Source organism: Hylobates moloch, unplaced genomic scaffold, assembly GCF_009828535.3.
Source record: "Hylobates moloch isolate HMO894 unplaced genomic scaffold, HMol_V3 SCAFFOLD_9, whole genome shotgun sequence".
NCBI lineage: Eukaryota > Metazoa > Chordata > Mammalia > Primates > Hylobatidae > Hylobates > Hylobates moloch.
Genome location: NW_026652284.1, coordinates 69753473 through 69777122, shown reverse-complemented (window position 1 = coordinate 69777122; position 23650 = coordinate 69753473). Strand labels below are relative to the sequence as shown.

Below are 23650 nucleotides of genomic sequence, written 5' to 3'. Positions count from 1 at the left end.
TATGAATTTGTATTAGTACTAAAAACAGCAGGGGAATAGTATAATTAACATGTATAAGATTCCATTTTTAAATACAAAGCGAAACCTAGAATGAACCTTACAAAGGACCTTTGGATAAACCCTCTGTTATGTCATAGCTAACAATGTCAATAGCCTTAGCTGTTGTAGATGAAGATCTTTGCTTCTGCAACTTTGTGGGCTTTTCCTGAATTCCCCACATGTACTTTATTGTGTTAGATCTTTTATTCTTTAATTCTTACAATTATGTACTATTTAATACCAGTTTTAATTTTTTTCCCGAAGTACTCAGTTCCTAAAATTGAATAGGAACTTCATATGCCTACACTTAATCTGAAGTGTTTATATGCTTTAATTAGAGTAGAAATATTTCCTAGCTTTCAAAGTACTTCTATGCAGACCATAATCCAAAGCAAAGGGGAAAATGCTATTTAATGACTGCTCTGTTGTAAAAGTACTCAAGAAAATTCAACTTTCAGCTGAGTACCAGACTAAATTTCGTAGTAGTAAAAGATGATTCAATATTTTGCACTCAGCGATTTGAAGTGTGCTTCAGTTTTTATTTTAATGTTTCTTGTGAATATTTCATCAATAAGATTGTCAAAATAAGTTTCTAGGAACTTAGCTGTTAATCAGTGAAAAGAGACAAAATACTTAAGGATAAAATTGATCACATTACATTACAATTACATTACAGATAAGTGCATATAACAGAGGGTGGACCTATTACATGGCTAAGGGCTTCTGAATGCTAGCAGTGGCGCAGTCGTAGAATGTTTTTGTGAGTGTACACTGGGGTAGTGTGGGCCTAAATATACACGCATGTTTGTGCTCTATCTAGGGGATTATCAGCCTCAGACATCTGCATGAGCTGCATCTGGGAGAGCTATGTTTCTGAATCTTGCTCTATCATGTATCATATATGAATGTACATTAGTCAAAGGGTGTGAGTATGATTGAATATGACTTTGCATTTATGTGTCTATGTCAAAGAGCGTGCAAATTAGTATGTTTGCATTTGGATGAAGCTATAATCTTATTTATTTCTGTTGTATTATTGTTTCTAAAACATTTGATTACCAATATTGATTACCGGTGTCCTACTTTGTTTTCTGCCATTCTAGTCACTCACCATCGCCAAGATGGAACTTTAGTGCTATCTCTCATGTCACTGCTGTTTCAAAAACTTCAGACTCAGGATCAGGAATCAGGAATCAGAAGAAAATATTAATGATAACTTCATCCTCAAGCACAATGGACAAAGCTATAGATGTACCTAATGCTTCAGCAAAAATGTACAGTTATGAGATCATTGCTATTTTATATTTTTATCCACTATCTTACAAGTTGATTTTAGTCTTCAATAAGCAAAATAATTCCCCTCTGCATAGTTCTCCCATATCTTCTCTTTCAGTAGATTTGAAACTTACGAAAACACTTTGCAATTTCTAGTCTTTTCTTTTTATCTTAGGGATAAATGAAAAGAAAACTGGAGTGAGTTGCATATCATCTTAGCTGACAGAAAAGGGGCCACAGATATTGGATTGGAAGATGAAGCAGTTATCATTAAGGGTTAAAAGAGGAATCAGGAAAAATAATAAACAGACAAATTCTGACTATGTTTACATGAAGACATCAATGAAAATTTCAGTCATTAATTTGTGATACTGATGTATTTTGAAGCACAACTGGCCACAGCAGTGGCAAATGATTCCATGAATAACATAATAAGGGAGTTGCAGTCAGGGTGGAAGGTGCTGATTTCTGCAGATATATAAGACAAAATGGTATAAAACTTAAAAATAATGTTAAAAATTATTCAGTGGCTCTAAAGAGTCTTAAAGACAGACTTCCCCCAAGAAGTTCATGGACATTAAAGCCAACTTGGGCAGCAACACAGTGCCCAGAGAATTTATAAAAACAAGAGCAAGGGGATTGCCTTCCAGAAACATATAAATTCTTTGGTCTGTAACATGGTTTTCTGGAAATCAGTCCTAGAGACTCTTCAACAAAAGCATATTTTAACTTTAGGCCTTGGAGCTGCTTTTACTTGCTTCCTTGAGCATCAATAGCTGGCTTTTCTCCTAGATATGTCCATGGACTCCATTCCAGTCAGGTCTTATTATGCAGGGCATGATAGTTGAGGCACAGTGAATTGGGAGCCATGCGATTCTTAGAAGATACATAGGAGAGAACAGCAAAATTTGAGTGTAGGCTAATAAAACATGGTCTCACCAACAGCAAATTGTTCAGCATATTTGCCAAAGATTCACTGTGTTTGAAAAATGCATCTGCTCCTTACCCAACTCCATATGATATCTCATTCCCCTCCAGCTTCATCTCTGGCTCTAGGTTTGATCTCACCTGTGGAATATTGCCTGCTCTTCTCCTTTAGATTCTTGACCTAACTACTCTCCAGAATTACTGTGATAGCTTTCTCCCTTAAATTGGCACCGATTTCTTCATGCTACTTCATTTTGCTGACTAAGACTCTCATGGATAACGGGGAAGTCTGCCGTCATAAGACAAATATTATATTGAGTGTCGACCTGTAGACTAAGTCTGAGACTCAGTTGTTCCTGTTATTGATTGATTCTTTCAGTCAGGCTTCAGTCTAGAAAATGGAAGTCCCCTATATATTCCAAGAATGGAGAGTCTAGTAGGAAATTTGAGTTTTACAGAATCATTGACAGACAGGAGAATAAAAGGGAAGAAAGTCACCATTAGTACATCACTGAAGCAGTGGTTCTTCAAGCTCACTTGGAAGCCACTGCAAATCTCAGGCTTCTCTGGAAATCTCTTCTGCAACTGTCCTGATATGTAGCATTTAAGTGAGAGGTTTGTAAAGGGCCACTTTAAACCTGCAGTGAATCTCATGTCTGCTCATGCATATGGCTCCATCTGCCTCTGGGAAATTATGATCTTTCCTTGGCACTTGTGGTCATCTTGTAAAAATGAGATGATCCTCCACCCCAAATTTGATTTGAATATCAAGACTAATGATATCCATGCAGGTATCAAGAGAGTATGAAAAGGTTTGTTACATAATGAGACTTTGTGGAGAGAGCAGGGCATTCTTCCAAGCAGGTCCAAAAAATTGCTTGAAGGGGAATAGAGACTGTTTGGCTTTTATTGTGGTTAGGAGGTAGAGTTGTCATAATTTTTGCACATCCATAGGCCAGAGCTTGCACAGTTTAAACTTCCCACTGGCACAAAGGAAGCTGTTACCAGGCTTTCTCAGCTTTCCCAGATGCGGTACAGAAGGCAGAAGGGGAGTCGTGGAGTTTGAAAAACTGTCGGTAGTCAAATGTCAAAATTGGAGTTAACTCTTCACTACCACACTATCTTGGAACTATGTAGGGAAGGGGATTTGGAGATATTTAGAGGGGGTGGTGGTGATGCTGAGTTAAATAGCCACACATCTCATAAACTGAGCATGGTCTTAGACTTCTTTATCCCTTGGTACTCAGGCCAACAACGTGCCACTGTGGATGAGAGCTGTATTTTCTAAAAATAAAACAGTCACTTTTGAAGTTAAAATAATATCCATTTTAAAAATCAAGATGAAGACCAGAAAACCCTTTGAAGTATGTAAAGAGAAAAAAAAAACAAAACAGTAAGTGACATAAGCCTTAAATCATAGTAAATCATCAACTAAATGTGGCTAGAAGGTTTCCCTGCCAGAGATCTCGCCTGTGGAATATTGCCTGCTCTCCTAACTACTCCCCAGAATTATTGTGATAGAGAAGAGGATTGGTACTTGAAAATTATATATATATATAATTATATATATATATGGTTGTCTTCTTTAGATAGTTCACACTGTTAAACACAGGACCACACTTTCTCAAAATTTCTCAAGACAAATGGTGTATATAATATAATGAATATGGATATTCACCTTCAGCATACACATGAACTGGAAATTTCAGCTTAATTAGGAAAAACATTCTTAAAAATTTGAATTATGCATATGGTAACTGTTTAGTTTTAGTGAGAGTTGCTTGACAGTAGGGAATTCAGTTTGTGAAATACTGTGGTTTAACTCTGAGAGGGCAGAATATTCCAGAAGCTTAGATTGTTTAGAAGTAGGTCACCTTAGTGATTAATTTCAAGGACTCCCTGAAATCCCTGATTATATAAGAATTACCAATGGATGCCAGTTGATGTGACAAGCATGGGGTTAGGTGTTGGGGATAAAAGCTAAATAAAATGTGTTTTTTTTTTCTTTTTTAAGAACCTCATAGTCTATTGAAATCATTTTTAGTATTAAAGGATTCTAAGGATTCAAGGAATAAAAGTCTGCAGTTAAAACCAATGCTTAGCCTACTAAATAGCAAGTTCTGCAAAACATAGTCTACCACTACCTAACATTTCAAAATAAAAACACAAATCTGTGAAAAACAAGTCCCCAGCCTCAGTGTTTTTTGTTTTTTTTTTTAACAGATTCTCTAAAATAAGAGAAAGATTAGCCAGACAAGGACAAATTCTAATTTGGTCTTGAATGTTGTCCATAAAAGACTGATGATAACTGACAGTATTGTCCAGCATTCTTAAGGCAACACTGATTTCCATTTGAAACAGAGAAAACAGTGACTTACTGCTTGTTGAAGTCAGGCACCTCTGAGAGATGCTTTATTGTGTATTCCGAGGCACATCTTTCCAGGTAATGAGATGTGAGAGTGACTGATAAGCACCGAGAATGTGAAAGAGAACAAAATAATAAAACAAGCAGGTTCACTTTTAGTCACAATTGCATATGGTAAATAAGCAAAAATCTTCCACTAAAAATGTTGAGTATTGAGAGTTGGAAATCTTTTAAGGTTTTTTTTTTTTTTTTTTAAAGCCAACAGTCTAGAATTGGAAATGGATTTAATTCTCTAATCATTCTGCCCTAAGTAGTGAAGAACTTTTAAATGTGTCATGAGATATAAATGCATAAACTTTATAATTTAGTGCACAACTGCTAATTTTTGTAGGAGAACTTGAAAAAATATTTTAGTATGTTTTCTTTTTCATCTGGTGATGGGCCAGCACTGATTATTTTAGCTAATGTTTTTAGGGAGAGTTGTGTGTATCGGAGGGGGAAAATTATTTTATTTTAATTGGGTGGTACTATATTTTGAAAACTTCCAGTTATCATTTCACTTGATCCACACAACAATCTTGCAAGGTAGAAAGAACAAATGTTTTTACACCAATTTTACAAGTAAAAAGCAGATTTGAGGAGGTTAATTAATTTTCCAAGGTCTTTTTTTTTTTTTGAGATGGAGTCTTGTTCTGTCGCCCAGGCTGGAGTGATCTCGGCTCACTGCAAGCCGTGCCTCCCGGGTTCAGGCCATTCTCCTGCCTCAGCCTCCAGAGTAGCTGGGACTACAGGTGCCCGCCACCACGCCCGGCTAATTTTTTGTATTTTTAGTAGACACGGGGTTTCACCGTGTTAGCCAGGATGGTCCCGATGTCCTGATCTCATGATCTGCCCACCTTGGCCTCCCAAAGTGCTGGGATTACAGGTGTGAGCCACCACCCCCAGCCAATTTTCCAAGGTCTTATGTATCTGGCTAGCGACAGTCAAATGAGAAGCCAAATCTACTTACTCCCAGTCTAGATCTTTCTACTATGAAGTACTGTCTCCTTAGAAGTGGTACCCTGCTAGAGCTTTTGATTTTGATGTTCTGAATTCGTGTTTTTGACATTTTTGATTTTGTATATAATAGTATGTGTGTTTTTTTTTTTCCATTTGATGACAATTTCTGATACCCATCCAAAAGATTTAGACTGGGGGATGAAGCACTATATATGTATACGTGTGTATATATATTCTTGACTATCTTAAATGTCACATTAAGGTTTTAGCGTTTAAGGTATTAGTTAAACTTTTTAATAGACTTTTTCAAAGAGATGTTTTAGGTTCACAGCAAAGAAGTTATCTTTTTACTCAAGGCTTGTATATTTATTCTTGTGTTACTGGAAGGCAAATAAATTCATAAAAATGCTTTGAGGGACAAAAACTTGCAATTAAATATCAAATATGGGCCTTAATTTGGATACATGTTATTTTCTATTAAAATGATTTCATATTGATTAAAATTGAAAATTTTATCTCTTAATTGGAACATATGATCAATTTCAATACCGATTTTTTAAAAAGATTGTAGATGAGAATATTATGATAGCCTTAATTTGACCTCATGGGTGCTGTTTTACCTATTGGTCACAGTTCGTCATTTACTAAGTGAAAAGAGAGAGTTTCAGATCATGGAAAGAGTAGAAGACTGAGTTTAAGTTTTCAGCACTACTGTTCACTAATTGTGTGAATTTGTCGTTCCTTCTCCCCATAATCTCATTACTCCAGATCTTGACATCTGTGGTTCTTCATTGTTCAGGACACAGCTGAATGAAGTATTACCTTTCCCAAGAGATCTTACATGACAATAACCACCCCTGTCCTATGTAAGTACTACATACTTCAGTTGCTTTCACACATCACCCTGTTTTACTGTGTTTATTGCAGTTGTCATTGTGTGAAATGATCTTATTTCAACATTATTGTATTTTGCCAAATAGAGCACTATCCAACAGCAAGATGACAGTGTTGAAGTTTACTTAATGTTTCCGCAATTCATTGCATCATTTTAACTACATGGATATCTTAAGTCCTCCAGGGCTACCTCCTGTCCTTAACAGTGAACTGTATTATGACATCATGCAGAGCCCATGGTGCCAGCAGTAGCCCTGCTGGTAATGCTTGCTTATGATTGCCGAACTGGGGGTCAGCCTGTCCTGTGTTTGTGTTTTATGTATTATCTTCTGCGTGTAGCTAGGGGATAAATGTGTGATCTTACTCCATTGTAAAAGAATATAAACTGATGCTGTGTAGTACAAAACTTCTCATTCAGGGTATAGTTTTTCTGGTATCAAGCTGAAATGTAGATGCTTTGTTTTATGGAGATTAATTTAAAAAGTATTTGTCAGAAGTATTCAACAGTGACCTTTAGAGTTGAAAGGAACTCAAGTATTTCAGAGGGATAAAGTTGAGTATATTATTTTCTCCTTCCACAATTCAGAAACTGGGTAAAATAACACAAAATTTATTTGTCCACCGAGTCCTGATTTTCACATGTTAAGAGTTAACTTATCTCAAGGTCTTTTTTGAATGACATGCTTGCAGATGTTTTTCACATTTTTTTCTTCATTCCTTTGCAAGCTCAGCAGCTGCACACTTGCAAGCTAAGCCTTGTTCCTTGAATATGCCAAAGGGCTGCAGAAGTAGAATCAGCTCTAGCTAATCTAACCTCCAGTAGGAATCATTTTGGGGAACTTGACACCTAATGTTGCTCTGGTGGTGTTTAGTTCACGTCCACCACATCCCTGTGACTCCCATTTTCCTATCACACTCTCTGGACACAATAGGCCACATTTCCTATCTCCCCTTTTCTTCAATTTCCTTCTCATGACTCCTTTGAGGACTGGGCATGGTCTCAAATGAAAGTTTGGCAAAACCAGATGTGAACCTTGTAAAATGGATGGGTGGTCTCTGGAGTGATCAGTTTACAGTTTCAAGCTCCTCTGAATTGAGAGCCAAAGCAAATCTTATGAAACAGAGAAGAAAAAATTACTTCATATTTTCCATCTCAGTTCTTCATAATCATCAGCAAAAACAATCTACCTCACAAAGATAAAAGTCTGCATTTCCCTCAAATGTTATCTTTATCAAAGAAATTAGAAAAAAATGTGAGGCCTGCGTCACAGAAGTGACTGAGGAACTAAAATGATGACTAGAGTTAATATTGCTAACAAATAAAAACACTGTTAAAACTTTAGACTTCAAATAGATAATATTGTTTGCAATAAATGACATGTAAAGTCACAATAAATACTTACGTTTGTTGCCTAGTGCACTTCACCTTTCAATGCTGAACAAAAATGCTACTTGTTATATGAAGGTTTCCACCATCCTCAGGCAGAATTAATTACTCCCCCATCTGTGTTTGTAGCACTACCAAAGGCCTCTATTACTGCACTTATCATTGTAATATCTTTATTTTGTTGGTTTGTTCATTCATGCACTTATTCAATAGAGCAGAGTGGTTAAGAGTATGAACTCTGGAGCTAGACTGCCTGGATTGTAGTCTTAGTCCTGATTCATTCCCTCTTTCTTTCTTTCTTTCTTTCTTTCTTTCTTTCTTTCTTTCTTTCTTTTTCTTTCTTTCCTTCCTTCCTTCCTTCCTTTCTTCCTTCTTTCCTTCCTTCCTTCTTTCCTTCCTCCCTCCCTCCCTTCATCTCTTTCTCCCTCATTCCTTCCTCTTTTCCTCCCTCTCTTCCTTCCCCTCTTCCTCCCTCCCTCCCTTCCTTCTTTCCTTCCCTCTTAAAATAAGTTATGTATATATATATAGCACACAACATAATCTAGTGGGATACATATGGATAGTAAAATAGTTACTATAATGAAGCAAATTAGCATCTCCATCATCTCACATAGTTACCCATTTTTTTTGTGTGTGTGGCAAGAGTAGTTGAAATCTACTCATTTTGCAAAAATTCCTGAATACAATATTATTAATAAGCATCCTATTATACATTAGATCTCGATATTATTCATTCTACATGTCTGCTACTTTGTATCCTTTGACCTACATCTTTCAATTTCTGCTTCTTCCCAATACTGGCAACCTGGTAATACTGTTTTATTATCTGTTTCTGTATACTTGACCTAAAAAAATTTTTTTTTAATTCCACATGTAAGTGAGATCATATAATGTTTTTCTTTTATTGCTGGCTTATTTCACTTAGCATAATGTCCTCTAGTTTCATCCATGTTGTGGCAAGTGGCAGGATCTCCTTCTTTTTAAAGGGCGAATTTATTCCATTATACACACACACACACACACACACACACATATGTATATATGCTAATCACAGTTTTTTATCCATTTATCCACTGAAAGACACTCAGGCTGTTTTTACTTCTTGGCTATTGTGAATAACACTGCAATGAACATGGGGGTGTAGCTATCTTTATGAGGGGTGATTTCATTTTCTTTGAGTATACACTCAAAAGAGGGATTGCTGGGTCAGAAGGTAGTTCTATTTTTAATTTCTTTAGGAACCTCCATACTGTTTCCCATAATGGCTGCAACAGTCTACATTCACCAACAGTGTTCAAGAAATCCCTTTTCTCCACGCCCTTGCCAACACTTGTTATCTCTTGGTCTTTTTGATAATATTGGCTCTACCACTTTCAAGCTGTGTGACTTTGTGCAAGCTATTTCACATGTCTGTGTCTGAGTTTTCTCATCTGAAAAATGGGCAAGATAATAGTAACTACCTCCTAGAGTATCATGAGGAATATGTGAGTTAATGTCCATAATAGACTTAGTGCCTGGTACTGAGTACGAATTATTTAACAAATACTTATGGAATGTTTGTATATGCCATAATCTACCCCAGGACCTGAATCCACAGATATGGGAAAGCATGTATTTTCATGGAATATGTATACTGATGACCCAGACATTGAACAATTCAAAAGCAGTGATAGGTTCTATTAATTCATTCTACACATATTTATTAAGAACCCGTTTTAAAATGTCTGGCACTGTTCTACATGCTAAGAACACAGAGTGAACAAGACAGAAGTCCCTCACTGAGCTCCTGTTCTGGTGCATGCAAGGGCTGTATGGACTTATGCACACAATGTTGTGGGAAGACAGATGGACCTCTAACCTAGTCTGGGGTGGGGTTAAGGATGAGAGAAAGCTTCTGAGATGAAAGGATGCTCAAACTGAATTTTAAAACATACTAAATATGTAGCCAGGCGAAGAGGTAGAGGGGCTGGGGTTAGGCACAGAAGTAGCAAGGTCATTGATATTTATTTCCTTATGCAAACGCAACCGTCCTGTGAAGCTGTATATTTCCTCTATACAGATGGAATGACACTGCTTTTCTGCTTAGAGAATCCCACAGAGATTGTGTAGACAATTTCTGGTAGTGGAAGTTTTCCTTTGATATTCCATGCTGTAGATCAGCTTCTTCTCAAGGAACTTAGGTTCTATCTTTATATCTTTATTGCATTTCATGTGATATAGCCTCATTGCAACTGTGGAGATTTGGTGGAAATATCATAGAAGTTAGGTTCAGATGATTTGGATGCAAGCCTCAACTCTTTTACTTACTGGCTGACTGGCTTTGTACAAACTCCTTTACTTCTTTGAGCCTCAGGTTATCTATATATTAGGGCTATTTATAGTGAGTCATACCTAATAGAGTTGTGGTAAGACTCAAATAAAAAAGTTGTAAAAAGTGCTTTTTATGCTGCAAATGCTATAGAGTGCTACTGTTAATTATATTCCTGAAGTACACATTATTTTCAGCAATTGACAAAAAGCTCAGTGAGAAAATATGGCAAAACCAGCAATTAATTTTGCTCCAAGCTAATAGTGTAAGGGTATCTTTATTCACAATTGATGCTTCACGATTAGAATTAACAGGCATTTAACGACAACCTGAGTATGAATCATGCTCTTTCTATATAATATTTCAATTGTATATATTTGGATTACATGTATTTTGATTGCACAATCTCAGTATTATCTCTGGAGAAGGAGAGTAACGTGCTCAATGTTATATAATGAGTAGGTAGGAGAAACAGGTTTGAAACTGAAGTTTATTTGACTTCCTATCATGGATTTTCTTTCTGTAATATAATGCTGCCTCTTCAGAAGTCTTGCAGAATGTACTTATCCTGAGGAATCTTGATTATTTAAACCCTCTGTTCTTTATTGTTATGTAATGTAATCCTTAAAAGGTGGGCTTCACAGTCCTCTAATCTTAGAGTTCTTTATTTGATTTTCTAAAAACTGTGAAGGGACTGGGTGGGGAAGAATAAATAGATGAGAATAACACTTAAAAAGAAAAACCATTCCCTCTTATCTGTTTCCCTTACACATGAGAAGTCCTATGCCTCATATCCCAAATTCTCTGAGAAATTCCACCCCTCCCTAACTTTATAAACCTAGTTTCCCTCTGCCTCTCCACATTTTTTGCTCAGTTTCATATTGCAAAGCCTGAAAGAGTTGATCCCTGGAGAAAAGGGGTGGGGAGCAAAATACATCATCAAATGGGTCATTCCAGAAATCTTTTTAGTTAGCTAAATAAAAAGAAAATCTGGAAATACTCATACATTAATTTTATTCTTAAAAAAATTTATATTAGGTAACATGAACTGTTGTGACATTTCTTAAATTTCATTTTAATGGAATGACCTGAGTAACATAGTAACGGGTAAAATTTCAGCCACATCCTTGAGTATGTATGCAGAATGCCTGTGTTCCTTTCTGAGAACTATAGGCAGGTCTGAGTTCACCTGAAACGAATATTTTCTAAATTGTGCTGACTCTGGCAAGATCTCACTGACTTCATGTCATGGCTGTTACTTATATTTGAAGTCATGCTTTCGAACCGTGATGTGTAGTGATATAATCTCCCTGATTAGGCCTTTACTGTGACAATGTACATATTTAATTTAGTTTACTAAGAAAGACAGATTGATTAAGCTGATTAACTCCACATATATATTAATTTTATTAATGCTTATCAAGATGACCCACAATATATCTTTTAAAGAAATCCCTGTATAGCAGTGTGGAAGCAAGTTGTGCCACTCTAAAAGGTAATCGATGTTGTCTTTTTATATTGCTGATTACATTTATGAAATTTAAATAAGCAAACAATAAAAAGTGGCACTAGAAATAATTGTACTTTCTATTACCTTTCAATCTACTAAATTTTGTAAGTTTTGGTGAAGCTAAAGCATTAAGAAACTTTGTGGCATGTGTTATGGATACAGCAGTCTTGACAATAACGTACTTCCATACAGACTATCTTATCATGCCTCTTTGTGTCAGAATCTTGCTCTACTTCACCACGTTCCATTCCATTTCCATATATTAGTATCTTCTCTATTTCAGATACAGTGTTAGTTGCTATAAGTACAAGGATGAAAAAAAATGTGTCCCTGTCCTTGAGAACTTCAAATCTTACTGAGACAGACAGACTGTTTATACCATGGACTGTAGTTCAGTATGACCTGTCTTACAATATATATATAAGAACAGGTTGCATAAATAAAAATGTAGGAGCCTGGTAAGTAGAGGTAGGTGAATTAAGGACTTAAGAAGGATATCTGAGAAAGTTCACAAATCTAGGTTTCAGTAACAGTGACCACCATGTTAATTTTCTTATTATACCTGGACTTGCTGGTGTTATGTTTCCTAATTGATTTTTTTTTTTGGCAGAAACCTGGAGATTCTCTAATTATATTTGGCAGTCAGGGCATTTATTATAAGAAAATGTTATTGTATTGTTTTAGGCACTGTCTCAATTAAAGCAGCACACCCTTCCTTATAAAGCACGGGAAGACACTCAACAGAAACGCAGCACACCCTTCCTTATAAAGCACGGGAAGACACTCAACAGAAACTTAACAGGTTTCCATTATACAGCACTTGATCTCAAGAGTACTAACTACCACAACCATTATAACAAATCTGTTAGAAAATTGAATAATCTTCCAAATGCTTGTCCACCCTTAACTACTTAGTGTTTTGCTTTCTGAAAGTATTAACTCATGAAATATAGCAATATACTTTGTTATGTTTTCTAAATTCAAGTGTCATGCCAATAGATGAACTTAATAAATAGCCAACAATAACATTACAAAGCATAAGGCATTGACTGTTTTGGAAATCAACTTAGATACAAACCATGAGATAAAATCCCATTTTACTCAAAGAGAACTAATTTCATCTAAATCATATTTGTGAAAAATTAATTTCTTTAATGAAATATTTTAAAAGTTATTTCTGGTATAGAGGGAAGGCAAACTCTTTTAAAGATATTTAAAAGATTCAAACAAAGCATGTAAGAGAAATCAAAATAGGTAGTGACTAATGATTAAAATATATTAAGAAATAAGCCTATATAATCTCAAATTCAGCCATTGATATGGAATCTTAAACCTTCAAACAATTACCTAACACATTAAGCTTGGCACAATCTACATGCCTTCACAAGCCAATAAAATGCTATAGTGAAGACTGAAAAAAAATCTTTGTAATATTTCTGTTGTTGCTAACATAAATAAATTTACCAGATTGTCTTTAAGTTTTTTTTCTATTATGTAATCCATTAAAATCTATGCTCATATTTAAAAAAATTGTACCTTTTATGGTCAGCACAAAGCAGGTAACCTAATTTCAATTTTTCAATACTAAACTTGTGGAGAGTAGCTTCACAATTTTAGGACAGGTATATTAAAAAATACTGAATTGAGTGAATTTTGACGACAATCTGAGCAATTCAGGCCACAGAGAGGATGTAGGCTGTCTGTACATGACAGTAAACAAAACCCTTGGAATGACATAAGTGGGTTGTTTTGAGGAGGACAATGTCAGGACTTAAAAAAGTTCATAATTTTCAACTTTGTTTCAGAGGAATGATTTAAAGAGAAGCACTTGGCTGACTGTCAGTGAGTCTGGTTTCCATGACACTTTGTTTTCAATACCCTGTCTATATCTGCATGCCTCTTTGGACAAACCAAGCAGAAAAGGAAGATAATTATGGAATGAAATATAGAGAATCATTTGAAAGCATCTTGTAGAAATGCTTCTGTGTTATAAATATAAAAAGCATAGGGAAATCTTTTAGAGAATAAGGTATTTAGACAGTATGCTTCAACTTTTTAATAGAAAGAATGACAATGGTTCAAGTAATGAAATTTTATTTTCAGTGTGGGTTATTATAGTCTAGTTAAGTGTAACAGTCTAAGTGATGGATCAAGTTTTCATGACATTTGTTCTGCCTTTACAAAGTTTGTGATCACCAGTGGGAACAGATGAAATCAAACCTTAAATATAGAAAATAAAAGAAATGCATAACATGATATAGAAATCTATGGCATTTCATTAACTGTACCCTCAGCATTTGGGTTAAAAGTTGAAACAAAGATGATCATGATCATAACGATGCTGCTGTTTTTATAATGGGAGGAGGTAAGAGGAGGGAGGATAAGTATCAGTTGTTCTTGAAAGGAATGCTATTTACTGAATTAAAAGTTTGTGTTTTGAAAGTTCAATGTTGTATTCCTAGGCATTTTGTTCTTTTGGTGGTAATTTTGAATGGAATTACCTTTCTGATTTGGCTCTTTGGTTTGACTGTTGTTGATATATAGAAATGCTAGTGATTTTTCTACATGGATTTTATATCCTGCAATTTTCCTGAAGTTGTATATCAGCTGGAGGAGCTTTTGGGCCGAGATTATTGGGTTTTCTATATTATTGGGTTTTCTATATACAGAATCATGTTGCCTACAAACAGAGATAGTTTGACTTCCTCTCTTCCTATTTGGATGCCCTTTATTTCTTTCTTTTGCCCAATTGCTGTGGCTAGGACTTCCAATACTATGTTTAATAAAAGTGATGAGAGAGGGCATACTTTTCTCGTGCTGGTTTTCAAGGGGAACGCTTCCAGCTTTTGCCCATTTAGCATAATGTTGGCTGTGGGCTTGTCATAAATGGCTCTTATTATTTTGAGGTATGTTCCTTCAATAGATAGTTCATTGAGAGATTTTAACATGAAAAGATGTTAAATTTTGTCAAAAGCCTTCTCTGCATCTATTGAGATAATCACGTGGTTTTTGTCTTCAGTTCTGTTTATGTGATGTATCACATTTATTGATTTGCATATGTTGAACTAAACTTGCATCCCAGGGATGAAGCCTACTTGATCCTGGTGGATTAGCTTTTCAATGCATTTCTGGATTCAGTTTGCAAGTAATTTGCTGAAGACTTTTGCGTTGATATTCATCAAGGATATTGGCCTGAAGTTTTCTTGTTTCTTGTGTCTCTACCAGGTTTTGGTATCAAGATGAAGCTGACCTCATAGAATGAGTTGAAGAGTAGTCCCTCCTCCTCACTTTCTTGGAATGGTTTCTGTAGGAATGGAACCAGCTCTTCTTTGCACATCTGGTAGAATTTGGCTGTGACTCCATCAGGTCCTGAGCTTTTTCTTTGGTTGGTAGGCTATTTATTACTGATTCAATTTTGGAGCCCATCATTGGTCTGTTCAGGGAATCAATTTCTTCCTAGCTCAGTCTTGGGAGGGTGTGTGTGTCCGGGAATTTATCAGTCTCTTCCAGATTTTCTAGTTTGTGTGCATAGAGGTGTTTATAGTAGTTTCTGATGGTTGTCTTTATATCTGTTGGGCCAGTAGTAACATTCCCTTCATCATTTTTAATTGTGTTTATTTAGATCCTCTCTTTTGTCTTCTTTATTAGCCTAGCTAGTGGCATATCTATTTTATTAATTTTTTCAAAAAACCAATTCCTGAATTTGTTGAGATCTCTACAATGAGAATTACAAAACACTGCTGAAAGAAATCAGAGAAGACACAAACAAATGAAAAAAAATCTTGTGCTCATGGATAGGAAGAAACAATATTATTAAAATGGCTATACTGCCCAAAGTAATTTACAGATTCAGGGTTATTCCTATCAAACTACCAACAATATTCTTCAGAGAACTAGAAAAAACTATTTTAAAATTAATATGGAACTAAAAAAGAGCCTTAATAGCCAAGGCCATCCTAAACAAAAAGAAAAGCTGGAGGCATCACACTACTTGACTTTATGCTACAAGGCTACAGTAGCAAAAACAGCATGTTTCTGGTACAAAAACAGGTGCATAGACCAATGGAACGGAATAAAGAGCCCAGAAATAATGCCGCACATCTCCAACTATCTAGTCTTCGACAAAGCTGACAAAAGCAAGCAATGGGGGAAATGACTCTTTATTCAATAAATAGTGCTGGGATAACTGGCTAGCCATATGCAGAAGATTGAAGTTGGACACTTTCCTTTCAGCATACACAAAACTCAACTCAAGACAGATTAAAGACTTAAATATAAATCCCAAAACTATAAAAACCCTGCAAAACAACCTAGGCAATACCATCCTGGACGTAGGAATGGGCAAATATTTCATGGCAAAGACACCAAAAGTAATCACAATGAAAGCAAAAATTGACAAGTGGAATCTAATTAAACTTAAGAACTGCACAGCAAAAGACAGTATCAGCAGAGTAAATAGACAACCTACAGAATGGGAGAAAGTATTAGCAAACTATGCATCTGACAGACAAAGGTCCAATATCTAGCATCTATAAGGATCTTAAACAAATTTACAAGAGAAAAGCAAACAACCCTATTAAGAAGTGGGCAAAAGACATGAACAGACACTTCTCAAAAGAAGACATATATGTAGTCAACAAGCATTTGAAAAAGAGCTCAGTATCACTAATCATAAGAGAAATGCAAATCAAAACCACAATGAGATACCATCTCATATCAGTCTGAATGTCCATTATTAAAAAGTCAAAAAACAACAGATGCTGGTGAGGTTGTGGAGAAAAGGAACACTTATACACTGTTGGTGGGAGTAGACATTTGTCCAACTATTGTGAAAAGCAATATGGTGATTCCTCAAAGAGCTAAAAGCAGAACCACCAGTTGACTCAACAATTCTATTACTGGGTATATATCCAGAGGAATATAAATTGACCATATGGTGTTTCTACCGTAAAGACACATGCATGTGAATGTTCATTGCAACACTATTCACAATTGCAAAGACATGGAATTAACCTAAATGCCTATCAATGACAGATTGGATAAAGGAAATGTGGCACATATACACCATGAAATACTATGCAGCCATAAAAAACAACAAGATGTCTGTGGACGGAACATGGATGGAGCTGACAAAACAAAAAAAAACCAAAAAAAATTTAGCAGACTAACACAGGAACAGAAAACCAAATACCACGTGTTCTCACTTGTAGGTGGGAGCTAAAGGATAAGAACTTATAAACACAAAGAAGGAAACAACAGACACTGGAGTCTACTTGAGGGGGAGGGTGGGAAGAGAGAGGGGAACAGAAAAGCAAACTATTTGGTACTGATCTTAATACCTGGATGATGAAATAATAAGTTCAACAAACCCCCGTGACATGCGTTTACCTATGTAACAAACCACATGTACCCCAAAACCTAAAATAAAAGTTAAAAAAAAGAAAGTTTAATGTCATCTTTTTATTTTAGATTTTTATTTCTGATTATTTCAACTATCTTTCTTGTGAATTTCAGTACCCCTACACATAAAATGAGATTTCTATGTATTTTGTTAGGGAGTTAGTTAAGTTTGTAATGAGTCCTGAGTACCGTGGACTCAAAAGACACAATGTAAATGTAAAATATTGTTTGTATTTATTATTGCTTCATTCCTCTCAGATACCATTTCTGTCATTAACGTGTGTCATTGTTTCATTTTGAGAAACTTATCTCTTTTTTTCCATATTCTTAAATGTGGGGAAGTAGCTTTCCCCGGTGTTGTGGCTGCCATTTTTACAAAACAAATCATCATAAAATCTAATCTTAAATCAATTTTATATTTTGCTAACAAATTCTGTAGGTCAGGAATTTGGACAAGTCACAACGGGGGCAGCATGTCTCTGCTCCATGACGTCTGATCATTTCTAAAAAAACTCAAAGGCCAGGAGAGGGACTCAATTGCTGAGGGCTAAAGTCGTGTTCACTCCTTTGTCTGGTTCTGGGGCTGGAAGAATTTGGATTAAGACTCCTTATAGGAGCGCCTCTCCATGTGGCATCCTTGTAGAATGGTGGCTATAGAGTAGTTGGATTTCTTACTGGGTAACCCTGGGGTCTAAGTGCAAGTGTAGAGGCAAACAAAGTTGAGGCTGCATTGCTCTTGCTGACCCATGTTTGGAAATCACACAGTCCCTTTTGCTGAATTCTGTTGGTTACAGGGAAGACACAACAAGTCTGCTCAGGTTCAAAGGGGAAAGGACATAGACTTCCCCTTTGAGAGGGATATCAAAAAATTAGCCATTATTTTTTTTTTTTAAAAACCACTACAACTAAATTTTAGTTTTTATGACATATAATATTAAAAATTTGTTTAATCAGGGGCAAAAAAAAACAACAACAAAACTCACAAAAACCAAAATTAGCAAAATGCATATTTAACAATTTTGTGTATATTTAAATTTTTTTGGCTGAATATTTGTTTTCCCTTATTTTAAAAATCTTTATTGATGTATGAGAAAAAATGAAGATTTTAGTTTAAACATTTATATGCATGTTAATGTAAAGAGAAAGATCACTCATTTCCTGTTTGTTTTGGTTTAATGCTACATTTGATTACACATAAAAGGGGGCGAGGCGCGGTGGCTCATGCCTGTAATCTGGCACTTTGGGAGGCTGAGGCAGGTGGATCATTTGAGGTCAGGAGTTCTAGATGAGCCTGGTCAGCATGGTGAAACCCCGTCTTTACTGAAAATACAAAATTAGCCAGGCGTGGTGGCAGGTGCCTGTAATCCCGGTTACTCGGGAGGCTGAGGCAAGAGAATTCTTTGAACCTGGGAGGTGGAGGTTGCAGTGAGCCGAGATTGCATCAATGCACTCCAGCCTGGGCGACAGAGTGAGACTCTGTCTTAGAAAAAAGAAAAAAGAAAAAGAAACCTGTTTACAGTGACTTAAGCAAATAGCAGTTTCATTTTTCTGATGCAGCAAGAAGCCATTTAAAAAAATCATCAACTTCCTAGGATCCACTTCCCTCTTACTCTGCTGTCTTTGGCATGTGGCCTTAGTCCTTATGTGCAAAGGATGGCACTGCATTCAAATTCCAGGTAAGAAGTAAAAGCAGAGAATGAAAGTCAAAAGTTGCTTCCAACACTTTGATTAAAGCAATTATTTTGGTAAGACCCATTTAATTAACTTCAGCTTTTAGTTCATTGGCTAGAATTGAGTCAGATGCTCACCTCTAGCTACTTGGGAGACTGACAGATGAGTATTTTTAACCTAGCACATGTATATCTGATACAAAATCAATGCTAAAAAAGAAGAAGGTGAGAATGGATGGTGAGTAATCCCTAGCACTGTCTGCCACTTGGTGAAGGGAATGAAATATGGTAGAGGGACCAGAAGAGTTAGGACGGGAATAGGAAAAGGTGGGGAGGAAGTGTTATGAAAGGCTTAAAAAAGAGATGGGTTAAAAGCATGAATTATCAGCTGATGAGGCTATTATTCTTAGGTGGAAGCAAAGATGGGAGCTGTGTGACTGATCCAAAGACGTATTAAACACAATAATTTGTGTTTTATTTATTCATTCAATAATCTCTCCTTTGAGGATGCGTATGTAGTGTTTAAGAAATAGTATAGAGATATAATAGTTCTTGGCATACTGACTTGAATCATGAATGACCTTGAACACTTTGGAATAGAATTTCTAAATTTTTAGAACATGAAATTTTCCTCACTAGAACAGTTCATATTTTCATGTGTAGTGTGGACTTTATCAATAATATATCATGTGATTTTATTTCTTTGTTTTGACTTACAGTTTCTACTGCCTGAATCCAATTAAACTTCAGCAAAAACATTCAAGCCAAGTGCCATGAACCAGTAAATCCAACACTCTAACACAGTTAATGAAAATTAGAATTACGTGAAAGAGGTTTCTGCCAGACATTTAGAAATCGTGATTCCTCAGTCATTGAATATACAGTACCTCTGTCAGCCTTTTACTATAAGACAGATTAAATAACAAAATGTTGTTTATAAATAACATGTACCCTTTCTTTTATATTCCCATATCTTCCATTTAGTTTATTGAACCAAGTCAAACACGAAATTCAGATAACTCCAAAAGGGAAGGCTAAGAGTTTCTGATAATAGTTTTAGTAATAGAATAGTTTGAAGATGAAAATATTTGGATAGATAAATGGTTCTTAGAAAAGCCTTTTGGAGCTTAGTATGAACATGACTCATCATTTGGCCAATGGGTTGATTCTCATGCTCTAAGGTCTGATTGCCACCATTTTTTTTTTTTGGCATTTGACTGAGTGATTTACCTTATCTTTCCGTTTGTCCTCTATGACTGAAGAGATACTTAATTATAGCTTTAATCTGACTCCATTTCCCTCACAGTTCTGTGTGACTCCTGTGATCTGATCAGCATGCATTATCCTGCTAGTGATTGAATTTGGCAATTTATAGTGCAGTTAATTAAAATGAATAAAATTATCACAGCACATATCAAGCAATTTTGTGAACCACTTATTTAAAAAGTTTAGTTAAATGTTCCTTTTAAATATTGGTCCGGTATTGACATTTGAGAATTCACCAAATCCTATAAAAGCTCATGAATGAATATCTTATTTGAAGTTAAAACAGAGAAGCATATTTCAAAGATGCTTTTATAATGTTGTTTGTAAATGTGAACTCTAAGATGAGAAGCTAATTGTTCCTGGAAATAAGAAATGGACTCCAAGCTATCTGAAATAACTCCTCTTGTGTTGATATTCTGGAAGTGAATTTTTAAAAACTAGCTTTTATCACTCTGAACATTCATATATTCCAATAGCAATATCCCCATCTAACAATGGTACCTACCTGTTTTTTTCCTTAAAAAGAATTTGACTTAGCTAAGTAAATAAAAATAAACTCTATAGTTTTGAGCATGATACAGTGTTATTAAATAAAAAATTCAATAAACACATTTACAAATTATCTAAAATCAATTAGGGAAATCATTAAAATAGCAAATAGAAAAGATTTACAGCAATGTATAAATGAAGCACTTAAAATCCAATTGCAGTACACAAGGGAGGGAATTATGTACATAATCATTATTTAAGAAAATATTTATTTTTAAATCCTACATAATCAGACATTTTCCATGGAACAGAATACCTAGTAGATATCTTTAGTTCACTAATTCTAATCTACACTTGATCTTAGCCAGAAGGCCAATAAGTGTTAGTTCACTAATTCTAAAAACCCACTGGTTTTAAAGTACCTGAAACAAGTTTGTTTAAATTAACATTATGTTCTCTATCATGCTTTATTTCTTGCATATAGTAGGCATTCAAAAAATATTGTGACCGGGCGCGGTGGCTCACGGCTGTAATCCCAGCACTTTGGGAGACTGAGGCGGGCAGATCACCTGAGGTCAAGTTTTCAAGACCAGCCTAGCCAACATGGCGAAACACTGTCTCTACTAAAAATACAAAAATTAGCTGAGCATGGTGGTGCACACTTGTAATCCACTACTTTGGAGGCTGAGGCAGCAGAAGCACTTGAACTTGGGCGGCAGAGGTTGCAGTGAGCCAGGATCGTGCCAGTGCAACAGAGCAAGACTCTGTCTCAAAAAAAAAAAAAAAAAATGTGGGCAACAGAGCAAGACTCTGTCTCAAAAAAAAAAAAAATGTGGATGGAGGAAAAAAAAATAAAATTATTATTGATTTTAAAAGTATAAAACAGGAACATATTATATTAATATTTAAGAAGAATTCATTAAGATAATAGCTTCTAGTGCTGACATTTAAGCTAATTATTCCAAAATGAAGCTCCAGAGTTATCACTGATTAGAGAATAGCTTTTAGCCAGAGATGTAAAGAGCTAAAATGTATTGTCTTATTTTAACTAAGAAATGGCTTGACTCTTTGCTATAGGTCTCACATTAATACCTGATAAAAATGCTGTAAGTTTTTAGGCTATTTTTCTTAAAGTGTTGTCTTGACTGTCTGCATCAGCATTATCTGAGTGCTTACTAAAATGAGAGACATAAATCAGGCTCTCTGGACTGGAGGCCTGGGATCTCTCTGTCTTTTTAGCAAACACTCAGGAGATCCTTAAGCATCCTGAATCATGAGAACCACTGCCTTGTGACCTCCAGTAGAATGAGGCCCCAGTGTTGACTGCACTGGAAGAGTCCAGGAGCTTGTTAAAAGTGCAGATAGACTGATTCCACCCCAGAATGGACACCGAGAAATCTTGGATCCCAAGAGTTTGGTTCGCTTTATCGTGCCCCTTAGTCATTTCTGAGTGGTTCCTCATACTCTGCATTCATGTGCTGAGAGGCAAATTTCCTCATGATCTGCTTTGCTTCCTCATCAGGCTGCTATGCCCCACCATTGCTGGCTCTGCTTATGGTTGCTGTAATGTAGGCAGCGCTGTTTCTTGTTCTTACCACTTTAACAATCTTAAAATAGAGCCTGACTCTGATTCTCCATTAAGAAGTGGAAACTGTCTGGGTGTCGTGGCTCATGCCTGTAATCCCAGCACTTTGGCCTCCTATCTGAGGCCAGGAGTTTGAGACTAGCCTGGGCAACATAGTGATACCCTGTCTCTATCAAAAATTTAAAAAGTTAGCTGGGCGTGGTGGTGCACACCTGTTGTCTGAGCTCTCAGCTACTTGGGAGGCTGGGGCAGGAGGACCGCTTGAGCTGTGATCATGCCACTGCACTCTAGCCTGAGTGACAGCACAAGACCCTGTCACCAAAAAAAAAAAAAAAAAAAAAAAAGTAGAAACCATCAGCTAACTTTTGAAACTTTCCCTATAGGGTTAGATTTCCTTACAAGTTAAGGCACTTTCTAATAAATTCTCTGCCCTCCATTAGCAATACAGAAATCCCCACCAATCCCACCTTCACTTCCTTCCCCCACCCCTAGGAATACTCGACAATTCCAAGGTCCAGAAAGAAAGGAATTTATTCCTGTCACCTAAATCCCTACAGAAACATTCTCACTCGTCTCATAAAAGCAATAAAATCTGCAGGTTTAAGGCTTAGAACTTTGATCCAATAAAAGTTATATTAGTATACCAAACAAACATTTAGCTTCCTTGTCTAAAATATCTGCTTTCAGATTATGGGTAGTTTTATTATTTTTTTTTTCCACAGAAAAAATGGGCAGATACTTTGGTTTATCTTTGCATAACTTAGGAGCCTATTACGTGGTTTTCTTAGGATGAAAACAGTTTCTCAAAGCAAAAAACAGAATTCTACTTTCTGAGATAGAAACTGCATGTGACTTTTAAATGTCAATCTTGTTTTTTTTTTAAGTTTCTACCCTTCATGACCTCAAAATCGTTTTGCCAAATTTCAGACATGACACTGATATATAGCATATATACTTAAGAGATTTGTCTATTGCTTTATGTTTCCTAAGAATTCCTAAGATGGAATAAATTACAGGCTTAACAGTTTTTTCAACTATTCATTTCTATAAAATGGTAGGATAAAGAATGACAGATGTGGATAGTAAATTAAAAACCATATTTGGCTTATTCATTATTCTAGTTTTATTATATTATTCTAAAACAGTTTAATTAACATGACTACCTATCTATATTTCATTGGTAATAAATAAATGAGAATAGATTTTGGTGTTAATGACCCCTTACCTGAAGTGTACCTATGTGTCTGTCCTATTTTAGTCCCTTTGGGTTGCTATAATAAAACATAAACTGGGTGGCTTACATACAACAGAAATTTATTTCTCACAATTTTGGAGGCTGAGAAGTCCAAGATCAAGGAGCTGGCAGATGTGACCTCTGGTGAAAGCCCTCTTGGTTCACAAACAGCTGCCTTCTCACTGCATCCTCACAAGGCAGAAGGAGCTAATGAGCTCCCTAGGGCCTCTTTTACAAGGGCACTAATCTCACTCATGAACGCTCTACTCTCATGACCATTTCACCTCCCAAAAGTTCCACCT

General features: G+C 35.9%; 1 long non-coding RNA gene across 2 annotated transcripts; it reads left to right on the top strand.

Annotated features, from left to right (window-relative positions):
• The first annotated feature begins 1016 nt into the window (after positions 1-1016).
• On the top strand, positions 1017-17111 carry LOC116813395 (uncharacterized). 2 transcript variants are annotated; one of them, XR_004370962.2, is made up of 4 exons: positions 1017-1313; positions 3489-3634; positions 6374-6471; positions 14930-17111. It is a non-coding gene; the product is annotated as an uncharacterized LOC116813395 (long non-coding RNA). The 2 variants fall into 2 exon arrangements; XR_004370963.2 differs by lacking the exons at positions 1017-1313; positions 3489-3634 and adding an exon at positions 3651-4684.
• The last annotated feature ends 6539 nt before the right edge of the window (positions 17112-23650 follow it).